Genomic DNA, 6,738 nt, shown 5'->3' on the forward strand with positions numbered 1-6,738 from the left:
TCCCGCGTATTCTAGTTTCCAATTTTTTCCCTGGCATAAACAGAGAATTTCTCAAAACTAAACTAGAACTGAGGCACATTTTTTTGTATGCTTTATTTTTTGTTTCGCCAGCAGCATTTTTATGAGGATTTTTATAGGAACTCTCACCAGAACTGGGTCTGGTCTCTGACTGTATGGCAGTCAAGGTCTAGTCCCAAGCAATCAGTGGAAATTGTCACAATTTTTTCATCTTTTTTTCAGCAGAGCCTTGGCCGTGTTCCAGCGAAGGCAGCGACGACAAAGGCCTCAAGCGGCGTAGATAACTTGACAACGCGGAGGGCCATAATGTCAACACCCGATGGGTGTCCTTAAATTAGATGTAGAGCAGAGCATGATAGGAGAACGTTAACTATTAAATGGTATTAACTTGGCAAAACGAAACGTTTACCAACTCATTCTATCACTCAAATATTTCAATATTATATTTCGAAGATTATCCCAGACTTTCCCGTCAAAGGTAATATTTATGGCCTCTACATTTCGTTGTAGCCATCTCCAAATCCTATTTTCAACATGCAAAATAGATATTTTTTATGTTAATCACCAGGCGACAACCAAAATGGTAAAACATTTGTGAGACAAAACTTTTATTATTGTTATTAAGGAAAAAGAAATAACTTTTTCAACTTTCTGATGGCAAGATAAGTGTTTCTCTGGCTGTTGTTGCCACTGCTGCACATTGCGAGGCACAGCCAAATGTGGCTGCAATTAAAAACTGTTACGCCTCATGCTAATCAGCCCGGGCCAGAGCCAGGGTCTCTGGGGGAGGGGCAATCCCTTCACTCAGCCGAGGAACTGAGGAACCGAAACAGCCAACCAAGCACGGGTCTGGGCTTTGGCTCCAACCTCAACTCCAACCTCGAGCCTCACGCCGAGACAGTGGCAAACATGGCAGGCAAAAGAAAGAATTCATTATTTCAGTTTTAATTGCTTTTTTCATACTTTCGAAATTTTCAGCGCCAGGCTGGATCCACCATCCCGTTCCCCTTACTTCAGTGGCTTTTTGCATGTTCCGGCCACATCGTTCACCGACCAACCAACCAACCAACCAACCAACTGTTTACAAGAAATTCAATTATGACTTTTAATAACCGACAGCTCGGGTCAAAAAGAAAATGTTTAACTCGGAATGAAAGCAAATTGCATGTGACGCCAAAAGGCGGCAAAAAGAATCGCAGAAATAATATTTACCCAAGGGTGGAGATGTGATCATAAAGTGGGTTTGCTCAGGGGTTGGCCGTCTCCGCCACGAATCATAGTTCGGTTTGTTTGTAGGAATTATTCAAATGAAGCAAATTCTCGTACTGGTGTTAATTGTGGTCAGGGAAATTGTGTAAAGTGCTAGCAGGAACTATACTTAATCTATGGAAAGTCTGTCTCAGTGCGCGCCTACATTCATATAGAAAGCTATCCATCATAGAGAAAGATTCATCTATAGATAATAAAATATAATACACGAAAAATCCAAACCGTAACCAAAGTTCTTCCAAAAGAAACATCAAGCAAAATCCAAATTTGACCCATTTTCCAGTGCCCTGTGTTGCATCAACCCAAAGGTGTCTCCGTGTGTGTGTTCCTGTGCCTATATGTGTGCCGGGTCATTAATTTTGATCATGCCCAAATATGTGTCAGTCAGTCAGTCAGTGAGCGAATCGCACACACAAAACTTCCATTTACAGACACTCCACACAGCAACAGCAACAGTGGCAGTGGCACGGCACGCATTTTCCTTAAGCATGTATTCAAATTAGGCAGGGCGCCAACCACCCATCCCATCCCATCCCATCTCATCCCTTTGCATCTCCCCCTGTAACCCTAATTCTAAGCAGAAAAGTCGTTGGCCTCATGGTGTGGATGGAAGGGCCAAAAGTTTCACTGGCTTTCCCCTCCCAGCGCTCAAAGCCCCTGCACATGTGCCACACTCGCAGTGTGGAGGAATTTTCTAATTTATTTTTTAGCAAACTGTTCAAGGCTCTTCGTGTTTCGGGTTTCACGTTTCAAGTTCGAATGCGAGCGGCGCGGCGCCAAAACAAATTGTTAATGGAAACTCATGCGCTTCGAATTATTGATTTTTCTTCTCTGCCGACTCTGCCGACTCTGACGGAGGCTGGCTGGAAACTTTCTACTTCTGACACACAATTGACATTTGAATTGTACAAATTTGACATGAATGCGAGGATTAATGGCCAAGGTCGATGGTCGATGGTCGATTTGACAGCTCTGAGGGGTCTCTGGGAAGCTCTTTAAAGTCTGTTTTATGTAGGAATTTTCTTCATTTTGGGCACCTTTAAAGTCTGTTCGAGTAAATGTATTTGGAAAACTCATTAAGGGCGACCTCTGTGCACAGAAAAGGAAAGGAGCTGACAAGGATAATCAACCATTTCTGGTTGGATTGACAGTTGAAAAGGATTCCCAGTATGCTTATTGGGTAAATCTATTTTTACTCTACCGAAAATGCAAGTTTACATTTGCGCAGGAAAATGCAAGTCTACATCTGCGGACCCAAAGGAGGAAAATGCACTTTCCCTTGTTTGCCTGGACTCAAACCAAATTCCTTGCAGGGGATAGTAAAGCAGTGCGCACTGCTTGCTGCTGTCCTGGAGCAACAATGCTGCCGGTCAATGCAGAAAATGTTGCAGACTAAAATTAAATAAATGTTGCCAGTGCATTTGTTGCAAAGGATTGCAGGATTTTGAGACTAAATTGTGGTTATTAAATAAATTGTGAGATAAATAATTAATTTATTGTATTAGATATTATTGGGAGTATAATTAACTGTCTTTATCTTTGAGATCTTTGATCAGAGTTGTAAGAGGCAAAAAGTCTGTTAAAAAATTTAGCAAAGGGTTTCAAAATATAAAATATAATCCAAATTAAGTAGTTTTTAACCTGTTTCCGCCTCACAAACAGTTGTAGATCTTGGGTTTTCTTAGCCGGATTAACTTTCAGCCTGCATGCAAACCGTGACCAACTTATTCCTTTTGCGAATCTCTCCCACCTTCCCATTGCCATTACCATCCTTCTGCGCCTTTAATGTGGCCTTGATGAGGTGAACTAATTAAAGCGGCGCTGATTAGCTGCAGCGGTAGGTGGCAGGCCCGAGCCGGAGTCGGAATCAGAGTCAGTGTAGGAGGCAGGGCACAATCAAGACTCATGTAGAGTTGTCCGGCGAGGCAAGTGAATGCCCGCATTGTTCACACGCATAATGTGGGCAAAAGGATGGATGGGATGGAAGGATTTTGTTGGCGGCGCGCCGCAGGACGATAATGAACACAAATGAGCCCGACCGAAAGGAGTTGAGGGTAAGAAATTGGCAAACATTTGCCAAAAACTACAACTGGAACATGTCGAACAATGCTGGCAGCGAGGACCTGTTGGAAGGACACCCGAATAGCAAGCTCGACCTTGGCGCAGCATTTCAAGAGCAGCCAGGAGGAGGAGGCAGGCAGGCAGCCCTAGACCTGGCCCTGGCCCTGGCCCTCCATTTCATCCATTCCGTTCCATCCAGCCATCCATCCAGGCAGCCATTCAGGCATTTATAGAAATTCTTTTTTTCGACTGCGTATCTTTTGTTGCAATCTGATTGATTGCTGTCAGGATTTGCTGAGAACGAGTCCTAGGGGCTGCTGTCTGTGCAGCAGGAGCAGCTGTGTCTTTGCCTCTTCCTCTCGTTTTCAGCCATTTTAAATTTGTAGCATGGAATGGAATTTTCATACTTAAAGGCAGTTCTTACTGCATCTTTAAAGGCTTTGTCGACTCTGTCGACCCCGACCCATCCTCGTAGGTGGAGCAACTTTCGCCGCTGCCGCTGTCCTGGCGTATTAATCATCGCATAAGTACGCAGCTTGTGGCACAGGACATGCGCAACAGTCCCCTCCCAGTCCTGCGTCCTGCGTCCTCCCATCCTTCTACACATCTCCATCTCTGCACAGCAGCTGCGGCCAAAGCGAGAGCAATATACAGTTGAAGCTTTTCGCACACAGCACAACGCAAAAAAGCTTCGCTATCTGGCTGGCTGCCGCTGCCTGGCAAATGTGTCCTTATGGTCCTTTGTAGTATACATAGAGAGACAGATATGTGTGTATAAAAATTCAATCAAAATGGCGTTTGGCCTGGCGTTAGCTGCAGCATTACGAGTGCTTATTTGCACAGTTTTTTAATGCTACTTTGGGGCTTTCATGATTCAAACATCGATTGAATAATGTATTGGTGGAAAATGGAACTTTAAATGCATTAAAACAAATGTTTTTATGAAATGGAATGCAGTTTTAGAGGTGATCATAATTAAAACTGAATTTTTGTTTTATTTAAATTTATATTTTACTGTATTTCATTTTTTAGAATTTCTATAAATAACAGACATATGCCAACCAATTCCTGTTGTTTTTATTACAGAGTTATAGTTGAAAATTGTAGATACAGTTGATGAAAATTATTTGTAATCAATAAAAAGTTAAATCAAGTTTACAAATCTGTGAATTTAAAAGGGGAAGAATACTTGAGACTCCTTCCATATAATTGATGGTTTTTCTAGATTTATTTATAGAATAGCAAAGCTTTAAAATCTGTTTTTAAATGCAAATTTGTTGGCACTCCTCCCAAATGCTGTTTACAAACCAGAACCCAATCTCCGGCTCTTATTCCTCGCTTACACTCAGCTGTTGTTCGCTCCTAATGACCTCCAGTCCCCAGGCTACTGCTCCGCCCTGCCACACAGAACCACTTCACCCGGTCTTGGAGTTGCTCCCTCTCCCCCCTCTCCGCTCTCTTGGCCACTCTGGCAGCCATCTTGTTTGCACTAAGTAGCTCATTGCCTGACAGCTGAGCCACGTTTGTCATAATCAAATGTGAATGGACTGACACTGACACTGACATAGAAGGAGACACAGAGGGTCTCTGCTCTGCAGGTCTGCTCTTGGGTAGAGGTTGAGGAAAGTACGGAAAACTGGTAGCTGCCAAAAAGCAGAGAGTGGAAATTAATTTAAATTGGCTTTTAATGGAAGTGCATCTCTCAATGCATCGCCAAGTGCAGCAGCTCCTGCTCCACATATCGCTTACTATCCCAACTAACTCCGACTTGTGTGTTGTCCCTAAATGGGGGTATTTATCAACTCCTCGTAGACATGGTATACCCATCTGAAACTTCAGTCTCCCATCTTTCATCCATCCTCCATGCCATGCCGTGGCATTCCCCCATTTCCATTACGGATGCGTGAAGAACTCAAATGGCAAGGTATTAACGAATTGTCGTGAGTCGAGACCGGGACTGGCACCGGGTTGGGGGCCATTTTTCTTGGATCGTTTAATTGGAAACTGTTGCAGTGGCAGTTCCGTTGATGCTGCCGTTGCTGCTGCTGCTGCTGCTGCTGCTGCTGTTGCAACGATAGTTCCTATGCCCACATTTAATTTGAAAATTCCTACAACATTTTTAGTAAAAACAAACTACAAATGCTGCTGATTGTTTCATATTAAAAACTGTGCGACTGTGTGGCGCAACAACAGCGGAGGAACAACATGCAACGATGATGAAAAATCGCCTGCAACATGTTGGATGCTTCTGCTGCAGCCCGGTGAGTGAGGAGAGAGCGAGGGGACCCTGGTACCCTCGATGGGTCCGGAATGGTATGGCCTGGTCTGGTCTGGTATGGGAGTGAGTCCCAAAGCCGACTCTGACTGCCCGCTGGCATCGCCAACATCAACTCCAATTACAGAAGTACACGCAGGCGTCTCTCTTATGATTTCTTTTTTTAGTTTCTCATTTCAGCCATACTCGTACCATATCTTTTCTTTTAGTTTCTTTACATATTTTTATACGGTGTGCGGGCTGTGGCAGCGAAGAGGGAAGAGAGAGGGTGTTCTACACATGTCTGCGTGTGCGCTTGGGAAACGAAAACATCTGGAAAAGTGTAATCCTTGGTGGGATGCAGAGCGGAAGAGTAAATATCGTCAATTTTCTTATATGTAAATTCTGTGGTTATATAAAAGAAATACTTATTAGGAAGATTTTTGGCTATTTCCATAACTCATTCAAATGGAAATCAATCCCAAAACAACCTTCAACCTGTGTAAAAATCCACTAATTGAAACCCCATTGAAAATTTAAACCAATTTTGGGTGTGTCTTTGTGTTCATCTGCAAACACAAATATCTATAGATAGATATTCCCAATCGAAGCCTTTTACAATACCAAAACACAGTTCATTCAAATTCAAATGTCAACGAAAATCAATACACATTTGTTTGGCAGTGACAAAAATGTTGGTAGCCAAATATGAAATTGATTTTTAATTAAGGCATTTAGCCAAACCCCGAATGAATCACCAGAACTTGAACTTGGCCTGTGGAACATGGAGCCCAAAGTGAACCCGGGGACAGAAGACAGAACACAGAAGACGGAGAATGAACAGCGAACAGAAACAGAAACCGAAACCGGAGCCAATAAATTTAAATCCAGAGACAACTGCAAACGAGCTCGTTTTAAAGGGAGTCACAAAATACACTTTGATGGCAGCGGAGGAAGAGGTGTAGGAGGAGGGACAGAGGCAGGGACACACCGAACAGATTTTGTAAAGTTTCAAAGGCAGCCAATAAAAATGGAAATGAACGTGGAACGCGGCGAAACGTTTATAAAATAATAATGCGAAATAATAATGTGACGGTGATTTAGGGGAACAGCGCCACGATTGAATACAAATAAAG

Source organism: Drosophila subobscura, chromosome O (assembly GCF_008121235.1).
Source record: "Drosophila subobscura isolate 14011-0131.10 chromosome O, UCBerk_Dsub_1.0, whole genome shotgun sequence".
Classification (NCBI taxonomy): domain Eukaryota; kingdom Metazoa; phylum Arthropoda; class Insecta; order Diptera; family Drosophilidae; genus Drosophila; species Drosophila subobscura.